Source organism: Vidua chalybeata, chromosome 7 (genome assembly GCF_026979565.1).
Source record: "Vidua chalybeata isolate OUT-0048 chromosome 7, bVidCha1 merged haplotype, whole genome shotgun sequence".
Lineage (NCBI taxonomy): Eukaryota > Metazoa > Chordata > Aves > Passeriformes > Viduidae > Vidua > Vidua chalybeata.
The window spans coordinates 11,270,893-11,286,834 of NC_071536.1; positions in this window are offsets into that span (position 1 = coordinate 11,270,893).

Below are 15,942 nucleotides of genomic sequence, written 5' to 3' on the forward strand. Positions count from 1 at the left end.
GGGCCTTGGTTCCTCCAGGGATCAGGGATGTCTTGTCCATGTGCTTGTGTGTCTGACCCCTACCAAACTGCACCTTTGGTCAAGTGTGGCAGAGGGGCAGCCACCTCACAGGTGTTAAATTCCTACATGTTTCCCAAGCAAGGATGGGGCAGGCAGCTCAGAGAGACCCCAGCATGGGGCACAGGGCTACAGTGTGACCTGTACATGTAAGGGGGACACTGGGGGCCATGAGAAAAAGATGGATGCAGAGATTTCACTTGGATTTTGCTGCTTATATGCATGCATGAAGGAATCCAGCCATAAAGCATGGGAGGAAGCTGAATTAGTCCAGCTGTTCACAGACCTGATTAGTCTTAAATCAGCAGGAATAGTTTTTTCAAATTTCATGTGCTGACATGACCAGTAGGACTTGACCCCTTTCCCCTCCCTTTCCTGAATTCTGCATGACTTAAAGCACCTTGCTGTTCTACTGCTTTCTGTATAATTTTTCATGTATTTAGTTCCCTGTTTTTAAAGAGATAATGCAGCTTCTCAGTGCAAAGAAGGTGAAATTTTGTTCCCTTTTCCAAGATCCATCTCCCAAAATAGATTATCAGATAATTGCATGCATAGAGAGCACTTTCCTGTATGATATTCCATCTCTCCCATCTCTCTGTTCAGACTAAAACATTAGGTCATAGCCTTCTTGGCATTGGTCCCACCCCTAACAGGGTTAGACAGCAGCCTCAGGCAGGGGACTAACTCAGGAAGCTTCAGAAAAAAAAGGTGAGGGGGAGGGGGTCACAGGAGCAGTGTCTTCAGGTCTGCTGTGGGGCTGAGCATGGTGGCCCTGGCTCATATCTCAGCAGCAGTAGGTGAAGTACACATTCAATAAAACCAGGATTTGGTTCTTTTTGGCCCCTCTCCCTGCCTTAGGTAGGCATGAAAATCCATTGTTACCATAACATTGTACCAGTGAAGCTGTCTCCATATTGCCACACCAAGCAAAGGGCAGCTGGGGAGCACTGCTGGGATGTGTTTCACGGGTCCAAAGCGTGAGTGCTCTTTGAGACTGTTCTGGCACAGTCCTGGCAGGTTGCCTTTGCACAGTCTCAGGCTGAGCAGTCTTGCATTTGCCTTCCACAGCAAGTTCCTGAAAAAATGTTTCCTTTCTGAAGTGATGTTGAGGGCTTTGTGAGTTCAGTAACCAAGATGTGACTGACCCAGCCAGAAATGTGATGCAAGTTCTGTCTCACCAGCTGTTCCTCTGCAACAGAGAGTACTGTGTGAACATGCCCCTGATCAAGCAGTCATGTTTTAAATGAGGATGTTACACTCTTCCTGATTATTTCAAACACTTTATGAATAAATTGCTTTTGCAGAAAATACTCATGGAGTAATTCCAAGAAAACATGCAGACATCAAATTCTCAGCAGACAAATCTTGAGCAGGAAACAGTGTTGTGTTTGACAGCTGTTTGCTGTGCACAGTCCACACCACCCTCCTCTGGGAACTGGAAGAAAAATGAATGATTCCAAAGGCAAGTTTGAGTTACTGATGATGGTAGAAGATTTTTCCTTGTTAAGTTTCACAGCAGAGACTCATTCATTTAGAAAGACATGGGTATAGTAGAATTGGGAAGCAAATGTGATACTTGAGGCCAAAAGTGTGCTTGGAGAGGAGGTGGCACGTTGAGTGTGGGGCTGTGCATGGGGGAGCACAGGGTGAGGGCCCAGGAGGAGCAATCAGCCCCCCTGCAGTGGCAGAAAAGGGCTGTTTGGCCATGGAGTTCAGTAACCGGTGGGGTTGGTTTGCACCAGCAGAAGTTTGCAGAGCCCTCAGTGAGGGCTAGAGGTGCGATGGCAGTTTGGCCCATCCCTGGCCCATGGTTTACTGAGGTGGGAGAAGGAGGATTAATCTGGCTTGTTTGGAAGCACATATGGGGAGATTGGAGGCTAGAGATGAATTATTTGTATGCTTCCTCACATAGTGTCTGCTGAAACAGCTACACGTAAAGCAATTAAAAACAAGAGAGAAATGATGGTTTGGACAGCAGGAGCTGCTGTGATTATTTATGATGCTGATGGATGGAGAGGGGAGCTTTGCAGTTGCAGCATTAGTGTGCCCTGCATGGGGGAGAAGCTGAGTGCTGCTGTTGCCTCCTGCACCTGGCAAACAGAGTAGGGGCTGCTGCTGTGCTTCATTGCTGCTCCTCCCAGGACGGAAGGTGAGTGTGCTGCAGGGGCAGAAACAAAGCATTGAAGAACATACCAGTATTGGCAAGTCCATTGCTTGCTGCCTTCAGGATTCACCAGCCCTGACTCAGCTGTCCTTTGCTGGTTTGCAGCAGCCTCCTGCACAAGGTGTTTCCAAAGCCAGAGTGGCACAGCTAGAGCTGAGCTGTGCCACCAGCTCCCCCCTGGACATCATCTGGTTTGATCTTTTTCTTTGCACTCCTCGATGGACTCTAGTTTTTATGGAATCTGAGCAGCAAGAAGGAAATGCTTTTGGGCAGGGCCAGTAAGCACCCAGCCCATGGCCACCGGGACCCTTCTCTGGGATGTGTGGAGCTGCCCTGGGCAGGTGGCAGCTCCCTATGGAGCTCCATCAGACACTGCCTGGTGAAGCTGTTTTTAGGAGGCTCAGCTCCGCCATAGCATGAGGGAGCTCAGCTCCTACCAAAGCCAAGCTGTAATTTCACCTGCTGATGCTGTGACTATATTTTGCAGGTATCTTGTCTGTAACTGGTTGTCCACACAAACTGCTCTGCTGATTGCTTGTGAGACCCATCCCAGCTTCCCACTGCTTTGCCAAGGCAAGCAGTTTTTGTCCCAACTCCTGAGGGAGAGGGTGGCAGCACTGTTTCAGGACTGCCATTAGACTATGGGGTGGAAACAGAGTTACTCTGAAGGATTTGATGCACTGGCCAAGAAAACAGTCTAGAGGTGTACAGCCACAGGCAGCTGATGATGTGGCAGGGCACCCTTGTCGGATCAGTTGAAACATTTTGGAAGCAACTGAGTGCAGAATTGAATTGTCATCAGAGTAAACCAAAAATGCTGAGTCCGTGAGACTGGCTCAGGTTTGCAAACTGTTTGAGGTTGGCTTGGAGTTGCTTCAAGGCACATGCCCCTTAGGGCAAGCAGAAGATGATCCTGTGTTTCTGGAAAGCCTGCTTTGGTATTTAGGGTCTGAGCAGAGGCAGGATGTGTGCAAGTGACTGCCTGCAATCCAGCAGGCTGGGGGAATTAGCAAACCCAGGTGTGTCTTTTTTGGTTACTGATTCTAACTTGATATTTCTTAACAAGGTGATTGCAATTAACCAGTAGCTGTGATTCAGTTGGAATTGCCCCCTCCAGGTCTTGAGGAGATATGTGAAAACTGACATTGTGGTCTGTCACACTCTTTATGCATGGAGGCTGTTGGCTGGGGATTTTTTTTGTTAATGCTTAAAGGTCATAATTACCATCAAATGAACACAAATATCCATGGGAAAAAATGTTTCTACCAGACAGCAAATTAAGGATAGATGAAAGTCTCCAGTATGGAGTCAGTGACAGCATTAATGAAGATAGAATGGTATCAGTTTTAATTTCTCTCATTATTTTTGTGAATTTGGATGTGAAAATTGACTGAATAGTGTTTATTAATGATGTATATGGGAAAGAGGCTTAGGCCTGGTAAGGAATTTTTATGGGGTAGTGTTACACTGTGAGGCCTCTGGATCCCAGCTGTACAGCAAGGAAAATACAGCTTGTGTGTCCCAAGTTCCTAAGGGAGCAGATAGCTCTAAGCCCTGCCCTTTTTTCTGGTAGTGAACAGAGCACAGACAATACTCTGAGCCATATCCTGGAGAGGCTCAGGTGCCTCTTTGTGTGGTACCCTCCAACCACTGGGAGCCCCTCAAGAGGGGGCCATGGGGCTCCTGCACAAACAGCAGCATCTCAGCATGATAAGGAGAGCAGGGGGAGCAGCAGTTCTGGGCATGGGGCTGCTGGCCTTGTGCAAGGCAGGTTTTCCTGGGCAGCTGAACCCTCTCTATTGTCAGTGCTGAAATAGGTGTCTTTAGGCAGCCATTTGTCCCACCTGTTCAAGCTGTGTACTTCAGGAAAGGATTAATTTTATCCCAACAGTGCCTGTTTCATGCCATATCTTACAAGTATTTATAGTGGAAACCCTTAAAGGGAAACCAAACTTTTATCTGCATAAAAGACAGCTGGCTGTGACAGCTTGCCACAAGGTGTACACTTGTACAAGGTCACGTGGTCTACCTCCATGGTCATTTGTCAGGTTCTTTGAACAAGAAAATCCAGGGAAGCTGGTGGGGATTCAGGTTACATTGCAGACATAGGGGCAGATGTTTGCATGTGGCTGTTGTTTGCAAAGAACAGTTTTGTCATAATAAATTATTGAATCATGAAATGAATTTGCACATCTGCAAAACCAAAGGACAGGGAGAATAGGTGGCTTTCAGTCCCACAGCCCTTGTGCTCATTGCCTCAGGCACTGGGGCCTGAAGTGGACTGTGGCTCTGCCATGGGGGGACCAGCTGAGAGAACCCCCTGTAGCAAATGTCATATACTCCTGTCCCAAGCAGGAGTCACAAAGAACGTCACAGGGAGGAAATGGAGGCCTGTCAGGAAGCTAAAGTGCCATGTCTTGTTTTGTGTGGTACTAACATTGCAACCTGGCCTGATGGGAACATGACAATAATCTGCAAGGTACTGCAGTAGACACAAGGACAGTTTCCTGAAATTTGGGAGGTCAGCACTGGGGATCCTCTGGTGTCTCTGCTTTCTCACATAACATGTTTCAGCCCCTACAGTGAGGCAAATTAACCTTTTCCCTTGGACTGGCAATGCTTTTATAGCATATAATGAATCCTTTATTTCCTACTTCACTGAAAACAGTTGCACCTTCTCCTGGGAAAGGGAAATTGATTGTAAGGAGCTCAAAGAACAAAAGCTGAGCAGGTGGCTTTCTAGATTATACAGTTTTCTTGGCAAGAGCTGCTTCTCTGAGCAATGTGCCTGCCTGCAAAAGAGTAACACCAAGAGCACTCTAATTCCCTGGGACAGGAGCAGCAGCAGCTGGAGAGTGAAGGTTCTGCAGAGTGAAGCTGAAAGGATGAATCTGTTTAACTGCACATCCCATTAAAACTGGCGGCTGGACTGAAAATTGCCTCTAACGGCATCCAGAACGGCTGAGACGTCAGACAGGGATTTAGGGCGGTTGCCTGTGTGATTATGTCTGCCAGAGAGACTCAGTGTGGAGCACAGCCCTGCCTCTGCCTCCTGCCAAGACACAGGGTCACCCCTGGAGCACGGACAGAGAGGGGCAGTGGGGCCTGGCACGTGCCCTGCTCAGCACTGGGGATGATGCACGGGCACAGGGGAGATGCCAGAGCAGGGTGAGCAGCCTCTGAACTCGTGCTGTACTTTAGCGAGTGAATGTCTTCATCTTGGAAAAGGCACCTCAATCCTGTGAGGTCCCTGCTGAGTGCTTAGTATGTGCCAGACAGCAGTGGAATAGGCCATAAAAGCACTGTTTCTGTAGTACCCATTCTTCCAGGAAGGGAGAATTTTGTCCTCTTTTCCTGGAAGAGCTCCTGTGGGACTCCTGGGCTCCTGTGGCTGGGACTGTTATTATTTTACTGTTTATTATTTTAACAGTATTGTAGCCTGCAATGTTTCTGCTTCCTGTATCCATCAGCTTGCACTCCCTGGACACACGAGGGACATGAAGACAGTGCAGAGTTTGGCTGATGGGGACCTGAGGTCTGTGGCAGAGCAGGGAACCAAACTTCTCCCCAGGAATGCAGTGCAGCTCTTTGCCTTTCCCATGCAGCCCTGTCCTCTGTGAACTTCCAAGTCCAAGATAAAGTTTTAACTGCAGGATCAAGCTTTTCTTTAAGACAGATGACAGAGAGATGATGAGGGATAAAGGTAATTAATGACATCAGTCTGTCTTTCAAATACAGGTTGTTTTGTGAGTGATTGGAGAGAAACTTCTGAAAGCAGAATTTAAGCAGGCATAAGATTAGCCATGATTAGTAAGGATTTCTGCCTGGTAGCCTAAATCTAATGTCTTTCAATTAGTAATCATTCTTTTAGGTCAATGAATCATCTTTTAAGAAGGAAAAAAATACAGGTTATACAAGAGAGTTCAAGAGTGTCACTTATCATGTGAAAGGGATTTAGAGCTGTTTCCAGCATCTAAACTGCTTCCACCATTTAAGGGAACCTATACTGTTATCTCAGAGGAAGCCACAGAGACATCTCCTCTTGTGCTATGCTGATGCACATATGGAGAGTTGACCAAAAATGCTTCAGTTACAGAATTTTCCAGGTCTCTTCATATAATGGTATCTGAGCTCATCCTTTAGGACGCGATCACATACTTTTTTTCCTCAGAGATTGTTCTACGTGGAAACCCCAGTCTGCATAGTCTGAACACAGGCTGCAGGTCAGCAAACTCTGTGTGGACCAATGACTACACTTTGCTGCAGTGGAACTGCCCATGTATCACACTGATGGTGGGAGTTTTGTGCTGAAGGGGAGCACAGAAGACCAAAGGTTTCCTGCATCTGAAGCACATTCCTGCTATGGGTAGGACATCCCTGCAAAGGGCTCTGCACTGGTAGTGGTGTGCTGTGAGCTGGGCGACGTGTGAGGTGCCTTGTGTGAGCCTGTGGGAGGATGGCAAATGGCCTTCATGATTGTGTTCCACTTTGCAGTGAAGGAGGTGAGCCAGAGTCAGGTGCCATGTGTACCCTCACTTCATGGAAAAGAGGCTTCTTTAACTGTACAAGAGCTGATGATCTTCAGTTGACTTTGCTTGACTGGGACAAGTGTCCTTTCATTTGTCATTTAGTATCATAGGCATTTCATCACATAGGCATTTCCTGGGGTCATTTCTCTATTCATCCTACAGACTCGATCACATTCTGTTTATTTCCAAGACCTGAGCAAATGCTGCAGGTACTCTCACCCTGCAGCAGCTGTGAGGCAAGGCCTTCCTTTAAACCTTAGGGAGAGATATTTGTGTTGTGTTGGAAGTCACATTTGTGAAGGGTTACAGTGTGAGCACAAGCAGTGACTGACTCAGCTGCTGTGCTGTTTGTTGGTTGCCTGTTTGTACACCAAGAAGAAACCTAAATTCCTCTCCCCAGTGGTTGAATGGTGTTTCATCATATAAGGACAACTAAAATAGCCTAGATCTGAAAGTTAATTAAGATCAAAATAATTAAGGTTAAAGTAGTTATGAATATGAGTATCTCCAACAGCATTTGATACAGTTTCGCAAATATCTTTTAAATTCAGGATTTGAGTTAATGGAGACTAAATTTCCTGTTTGACAAGTCCTGAGCTGGTGAACTGGTCATGGTTTCAGGGGAGCTCCCTTTGGTTTAATGCATGGCTACTGCTCAGCAATGGAAAACTGGCAGCAAGGTGAGAGAACAGGGCAGTTAATTGAAATAAAGACATTCCAGTCTGAGAAACTGTGTTTTGTCAGTATGATCCCTTGTGCTTTGGTTGAGCTGTATGGCAGCGGTTCCTTTCCCAGCTCATCCCCAAGGCACAGATGATGTCAGTCTCGCACTGGAAAGTCATCTGGTGCACTGCTGAACTGGGTGGCCGTGTGAGCACAGCAGGGTATTGCACAGTTAGTCCCCAGCAGTAAATGTGGTGATGTGCTTTCATCACTCAAGTCTTGCCAAAGGGGAAAGAGGCGCACAGAGGTGCTGGCTGGTGGCCAGGGCTCTCTCAGTTCACCACCCACCATCCTCCCTGTTCCCAACCTCTGGAGCTGACACCCTGCCAAGCCTGTCCATCATTGAAGGATAGCATCTCTCCCTCACAAAAAAGCAGCCACTGAGGGGGTTGCAGCAGCAAGAACACAACTTGGGGACCTGAGCCAGCCCAATATCACACTGAGGGATGTGACTTCCTTAGAGCCTCCATCTCATCTGGCACCAGGGTTGAGAGCAGTATCTCTTATACCTCTGTCAGGTGAACTTGGCTGCTTCCCATGGCCTCTGGAGAACAGAGGCCATTTTCTTGCCTTCATCTCAGAGGGAGGTTTGGAATAGCATAAATGCACCTCAGCCTGGGAAGCTTTACTCTAGGTTTTGTGGGGAAGCACATTTTTCAGCCTGGAGTTTCTGGGTTTTGTACATTGCTCAGCCTGACCCACTGCTGAACTGGCAGCCTGTCCTCTGTTTGCATGAGCAGCTGAGAGGTTTTCTGGGCTTACTGAATGCCCTCCCAGCTCTAAAGGGGCTGTTCATTTCTCTGCTTGCTAAGGCTTTTGCACTGTGTTTTCTTCTGAAGCAGAGTTTGGTGGTGCAAACCTCTCTGTCACTGCTACTGAAATTGAGGCAAGTTGGAGAGCCCATACCACAAACACAGGTAAGATGGTAAAATGAGCCCTTTCTATGACCTGTATCAAGAGAAGTCACAGGAATCGGTTTCCACTCTCTCAAATCATGAGGGCATGTGCATGACTGCTGACTAACAGAAGGGAGAGGAGAAGGAACTGGAGGCCTGGCGCCAACACAGTATGTTTCCATTCTGTGGAGAGTAACTTGTGCTGTGACTGTGTGGGAAATAAGGAGTGAATTTCTCACCTTGACTTCCGGATTGTATGGTTGAAGCCTTCCTGGATGGGGCAAAGCTGAACAAATGTGATTAGTTTGAATCCAACCTACCTTTTCATTGTACTCTGATGCAGACATGAAACAAGTTGTACAGCATTGGCATGATCTTCAGCCTGCTAATTTTTTCAATATTTATTTTACATTGTTTCAGATGTGTTTAAGGGAATATAATTTATTCACCACCCATCTGGCATCTTTATCTGAGCTTAATATTCATCTGTGGTTTGAGTAAAATTAATATTTCACACTTTAAATTATGCATGTACATTATGTATGATGCCAGCGCTGCTGGCTTCACAGGCTCAAAGACCTGTGCAGTTACCTGAGTCTCACACATTTTTTGGTGTCTCCTATTAGATAATGGGGAACTTTTGCTGGCCTGCCAGAAGCCATGCCTGGCTGCAGCAGACCGTGTCTTGTAGGATACAGAGGGGAGGCTGGCAGAGCTGATCTGTGCTGGGAACTTGAGCCTTCTCCTTGAACAAAAACTGTGAGCCCTTTGTTTTCCCCTTCAGAACAGTGGGCTTTGCTGCTCCTCTTCCACCTCCATTTTCCCCTGCTTAGCAATTTCCTGACTGTGCTTTCTGTGTTTTATTCTCCCCTCTCCCTTTCTTCCCTTCTCTCCTGGTGCTGCTCCCTGGCAGTTGCCATAGATAACACCCTTATCTCTGCCTCTGCTTTTCTCTTCTGCCCCTCTGGCAGAACCAGTTGCATCATCCCAAATGTGCCAGCCTGCCCTGCTCTCTGCCATGTGAACAGGCTGTCCTGCAGAATGATGAGCTGAGTACCCCTGTCCCGGATGGATGCCTGAGCCACTAGACTGTACTTCAGGCTCCCAGGAAGTTGCACCGATTGGTGCAGTGTAGTGAAGGGCACTGAATCTCCAAGTAGTATATGGCAGGACCCAGAGTTCCTACTGGCTCTTCCCAGCTCTGTGCCTTGAAATCTCTTGTGACTGTCAGCCACATGTGACTGGACACGAACAGTGGCCATTTTCCATGGGGAGAAGCCCCAGTGTCTCAGGGTCAGCTCAGAGGTGGCGTTTGGGGCTCCAAGGGCAGCCAGAGTCCCTGTTGTTTAGTCCAGGAGAAATCCTGTGACATTCATGATTTTAGGAGGCAGCACTGTCAGCCATGTGTGGCTGGATGCAGGCTGTGGCCATTTTCCATGGGAAAAAAACCTCAATCCACCTTCTACCTTCATGCTGCCAGAGGCCCTGATCTCCTTGGGTGCAATGGCCAGAGTAGATTGCCAGTGTCTGTGAACAATGGAGTGCCATAAACCCCTGTTCAGTGGGGTATGCAGGAGAGAGGCAAAGAAGGAACAAGGGACATCATCAGGGACATTTCCCCCTCTCAATGCCCTGGTGTGAATTCAGGTTGCTGCAATCTGTAGCTGACTCATAGCAGCTCTGAGAGATTCAGTGCTGATGACTGGCTGAGAGATGAGAGGTAACTGGTTTTCCTCCCAATCTAATCTCACACCCCAGGGAGAAGAGATCATGTGGAAACAAAGCAAAATGCTGAGAGTTAGTGTCCTCTGCTGACCTCATGAATATGATTATCTGAAAGGATAACTTTTACTTGGCAGCTTTGTGCATGCTGTTCTGGGTTAAAATAATCAATATGCCTTCAAGAAGCTTATCCTAAATCCTTCTGACAAATTATTAATAGAAGTAATTTGAGCAGTCACACTATACAGAAAACTTAGACTTTTTCCTGTTCAAAAGCTTGGCTGCTGGGAATACAGTATGCAAGATATTAATTTTGCCTTACACTTCCCCAAAATTATTTTCTGACAGAAGAGAAGCTTTGTTTTTTTGAAGTGCAGTAAAAATAGCAATGCAGCCACTCCAAACTGAGTCTAGATTTGATCAGGTGCAGATAGATATGTGGAAGAGTCTGTATTTTCCTCCTGTGTTCACAGACATTTAGAGGAAATGTGTATTTATATGGCAAAAATGAACAGAACTTTGAAAAGTTCAGAAAAGGGAATTTATTTGAACAGTTTCTCAAGCACTGCAGGACAAAACCTGTCCAGCTTCCACCTACATTGGAATAAAGGAGGATATTATGAACTGAGTGATACTCCTAATGTGCAGTACCAGTTAATTGTTGGATGTTACAGAAAATATTCTCTTTGTCACCTTCAGTAGGGCACAGAGGATTTGACTAGAGGTGGAATCACAGAGAGATGACTGTCTTCCCTGCAGAGACTCAGATGGAAGAAACACTTTGACAGGGTAAATTAGATGCAGGACAAAGACCTTCTGATCACAGTTGGTTTCAATGGGCTTATTTGAATGGGAAAAGTCTGAGCTGAGGGCAAACTTTGCTGATGACTCAGAGTTGTGTATTGCAGTAAAGGAATTGTAGGGTTTTTATTTTCAGTACTTCTGAAATTTCCTGTTCCCTACTGACACTGCTACTAAAATGTTAAAAAATCTGAAGGGATGGAAAACAGCCCACTTGTGATGTTTGCTTTCCTGCTGAGCAGCCACCAGCAGGGCAATTTTGCCAATCAGTTAGAACCCTAAGAAAATTTTGCTGCAACTTTATAAAATCTGACTCTGTCCTTCCAAAGAGGAAGCATAGCCTATAGAGAACACATTGACTTGGCCTTCTGAAGCTTAAAGCTGAGTTTGAGGTATCTTGTTTTGGGAAATGCCTAGTCCTTGTCCATGTCTTTAAAAAAAGTCGGAATGATACTTTTCTAGTGAGGCTGGGCTGTTCCTATTGCAAGTTCTTCCTGGCAGTGACATCACTGTATGTTGAGGTCCTGCTACCACAGCATCTTGATATTGTCCGGAGAATTCTTGCTTTAACTGTAGGATACCTATAAAAATTGAAATGTGGCATGTGGAAAGTACAACACTAGTTCATATAAAAATGGCTTCTGTTGTCAAGTTATTCTCCAGGACATTGGATTGTGGGTCAAGGCTATTCAGCTGTTGGACAACTGTCACTGCCTCGGGATTTCAGGCTCTTACTGCTTTTGAAGATTGCTGTTTGTCCTGTGGCTGATGGATGAGTGTTTTGGCCCTCAAACTGTCCCAGCAGCACTTCTGAGACACAGGATTTTAACTATGAAATAGTAAAAAAAAAAAAAAGTCACTACTTTCTCCCCCTGTTGACTAGAGAAAAGAAGTCCAACAGATAACAGCTTTGACATGAGCCAGATGTGGATATGTTTTCTCCAGAGCCAGAGCTTCAAACCTGGTTTATGGTGTTTATGGTCCCAGCAGCTGTACATGTGCACGTCCCCTCCGGGTGGCTGACCAGCTCTCCCATGGAAGCAGCCATTGACTCCAGAGCCTGTCTGGTTCCCCAGGTGGCTGCAGCAGCACCATGGTGGGAGTGACACTTTTAATGTTACAGCACTGCTGAACCATGTTGCTGGAGCTGAAATAAAACCGAAGTGGCTGAAGCCAGCGGCTGTGCTGGCTGGGTGAAAGATGTTCCAGATGTCCCAATCACTGTGTAATTTCTAGAAATAAATCTGCATTTCTTCTCCCACAGTATTCTGAAAAAAGCTGCAGGGCAGCAGCACGAGACACAGGTGGCCAGTGGCTCCAGCACACCCCAGTCCTAATGGGAAATCTAGTCTAAGCACATAAAAGTCTGTCTGTGTGCATCTGTGTTAGAAGCAGACACTGAATTTTTCACTTCTTTCTCATGCCAGAGGGGCTGTCTGCTCACCTGGCTCACCATGAGCATTAGGAAGTCTCTGGGGCAGCCTGAGCACTGGCTTGTTGAGGGCTTGTTTTGGGAAACTCAGCATGACCTCACCTTTGTAGGCCATCGTGCCTGTGCTGTCACTGCCACACCCTGTAGTGCTTATGGGCAGGGCCCAGCACAGCCCTGTGGTACTGTTATCCTGGCTGGGTTAGCATGCACAGCATCTGCCTCTTCCAGAGACAGATCACAAAGCAAATGAGATTAATATGTCCCATACTAACACATCATCAGTAACCAAACATACAAGGGAAGAAGTGGTGACTTCAATGGAAGTCATCTGAGTGAAGCCAAAAGGTGCTTGTAAACGTCCACTTCTTCTTACCAAGATACTGTTTGGGGAAAAAAAAAAAAAAAGTTGCATTTTGAGCATAAACTCGACCTTACTTTACGGTTGGAGAGTCCCAGAAGTTTTTGTGTTTGTTTGATTGTTTGTTCCTTCTTGCACTGATTTCCTGGCTATTCCTGCTTAAAGGCTTTACTGGACAATGACTGAATCCTTTTGGCTTGCCTGCCAGAAAGCAGATCATCACAAGAAAAATATTTCATGTGTCACATTTTGCAGACAAACCCGAAAAGAACTTGGATGCTTCTCTTCCCCTGAACTTGCTCCTAGATCTCACAGGCCATTTTATTCAAGCAATGTGGCAAAAGCCTGCATTGCAGTCACTGAGACTTCAAAGGAGCCTCAGTGAGCCATCTTTATTAAAGATTGGCCCATACTCCAAGGAGAAACCTGAGTTGTGCTGCCTTTGGGCACAGAAGTTATGATGCTTCTGTTTCATGTAAGGTCCCATTAAAGGGTTTGTGTGACCAAGTGTGCAAGGCTCAGCACTGATGTTAAATGGACCCTTTGTACACAATGTTTTATGCCCCAAAAGACGGTGTATTCAAATGCTGATTGTAACAATAACCTGTCTCCTGCAACAAAAGTACTGAACAAGATGCTGGATCAAAGTAATCTCTTGGACCTGATTACAGTTTCCTTATTTTGAGACCACTGAGTCAGAAACAAGTTCTTCCTGAGCATGCTGCACCCTCAGCAGCTGGATGTCCACCACGTAAAGATTCTGGTGCTGTTTCAGGAACTCTGCTCAGTGCTTGTTTCCCAGGAGAGGTCTGAGGCAAGGGGTTGATGACCTTGAGGTATGACCTAACCCCAAAACCAGATCTCTGGGTTATCACTTTCTAATGGAATGTTGCAATGAGGTACCTGGCAATGAACCTGTTTTAATTATAGTGATCCATAAAATCTTAATGTCTGACACTAGGCTTTGCAATGCCATTTGTTGGTCACCACGCTGTCTAAGCCTGCTCTCTCAGGCAGATTTCCTCACTAGAGCAGGGAGAAGTCTTGTCCTGATGTCTGGATTTCTCTGGAGGCCTGAGAGTATTTGCCCTCAGCCAGGTGGGTGGCTGGGCAGAGGTGTGGCTTGGGAGGCCACAGTTGGAAAGGGTTTGTTGAACCTGCCTCCCCACTCGGGGCTGGGTAGTCTCAGTTTTGAGGCCACTGGGTTTTGAGTATGAGGCTGATTCTTCAGAGGCAGCATCTGTTCTTAGCTCTATTTCAAAGTTTTGTGCAAATTCTCTAGCAAAAGTAAAGTTACATGAGGAAAGTCTAACCACAAATCAGCAGAGTGGTAAAAGGGAGTGGGTAGGAAAGAAACCTGCTCACCTCCAGTCTATTTTAATTAAATGTTGTGAAGTAAAGGGGCCCTAACTATGCCAGTCAAGTATCCTCAGAAGAATAGAAATATCTGCATGTTTTATCTTCAGTAACACTGGGGTTTTTTCACTTTTCTATAGGGAATTAAGCTGCTCTTTCATGAGGTGGATCTGGGGCAGTACGTGCCTGTGTCCTAAATTCCTGGTAAGGGGAGAGGAGTTACGTAACTGGCACGAGGAGATCAAAACTCCTGCTATGCTGGGCTCACTCAATAAAAATGGTATCGGGGAAGATACATGCCAAAGAAGGCTTAAATAAACAGCACAGAGGCAGTGGACCTGAATGACATATGTAAGGGTTACAGAGAAGACACAGTAACTTTAGTAGTGATTTAAGAGTTTAAAGGAGCAATGGCAGATTAGGGGTAAATCCAGTGTTCATCTGTATGTTGCAAACAGCTGATTATTTTCATAAGAAAGTTTTTTTGCTTTGCTTTTGGTTTTTTCTATCCAATCTTAGCTGTCTGGTGTGAAATTTGGCAGTGTGTGTTGGATCAGAGAATGTTCCCACTGAAATCCAGTGTAAAGGCTTCCACAGGCTTGTCAGCTTTCCAGGATCTATCAAACTTCACAAATATTTATCAAGCAGATAAACTTTCACAGCAACTCATTCTAAACCATTGAAGTTATTTCTTGGAAAAGATAAAATTTGTTAAGAAAAGAAACCCTTTTAAAATTTCCTAAGAGATAGCACTCCAATGACAACTAGCCTCCTAAAGGCCCAGCATAAAAAGGAAGAATAGCATGGCATTTGATTTTCTGAGTGCTAAGAAACAAACTAAGAACAACAAATATTGTCCTTGTTTGGTTTGAAATGGAGCCATGCACATGCTGGCACTCCTGTGCAGTCTTTGCAGTTCTGTGGTGTTTCCTCACCGTGCTTGGAGCCTTCACACAGGCATTGTGTGTGTGTGTCTCTGTAGATATTTGGAGCTACCCAAAGAGGTTTACACTGCTCACCTTTCCTGTTGTAAATATAGATGGGCTGCAGCTCCTTTCTAAAACCTGCTTGGTTTTACCAGGTTTTTAAAGAGTTATTCTGATGTGTCTGAAAAACAAGAGGAAGACTATAGCCTATCTTATATTATTCATGTGCTTGCTACGTTTTGGCTTTCTCAGAATTTGGTGTAACAGAGGTACATTTTCATTGCTCAGATCCCCCTCTCTTCCTCAAGCCTAATAAAAGCCAGCTATAAATCTGCCATGTAGTGCTTTCACAGTGCTGGGGCACACACAAGAGGGGGTCTGATGGACAAATGTACTTGGTAAAAGGCCAGATTAACTAGAAGAATTCCAAGTTAAACAGAGACGCTTTAACAAATTTCCATTGGGCTCTGATGAGGTTAGAGCAGGATATGTGAAGGGCAAAATAATCTCTCAGCACTCAATAGGAGCAGAAGGTCTATAAACTCATTTGGCATTTCTTGCTCTTTGCCTCCCATTTCTGGTCTGAAAATTGTAAAGGCCCCAGCCTCTTCAGAGCCTCATCACTGCAAAAAGGCACTCCTCCCTGGCAGTCTTAGCTGTCTTTGGAACAGAAGGATCCACTGGAATTGCCCCTGGTGTCCCTCAGTGGGGATTGCAGAGTCTCAAAGTTGACTGTGAAAATGAGAATATGTCCACCTCTGTTAAATGTCAGTGTTTTCAGAGATGTGGAAAGAGATACCAAAGGATGTGGGGAGATAGGAAAGATAATGTTGCTTGCTTTTCCATTTAGGATTGGGATAGCTGAGTTTCACAGAGGTGTTCTGAGTCCTACCACTGCTTGGAAATGAAAACCAGGGTGGGAAACAAAGGCTTAGCTATAGCAACAGTGCAGCTGGGAATGCTCATTACAAACAGCGT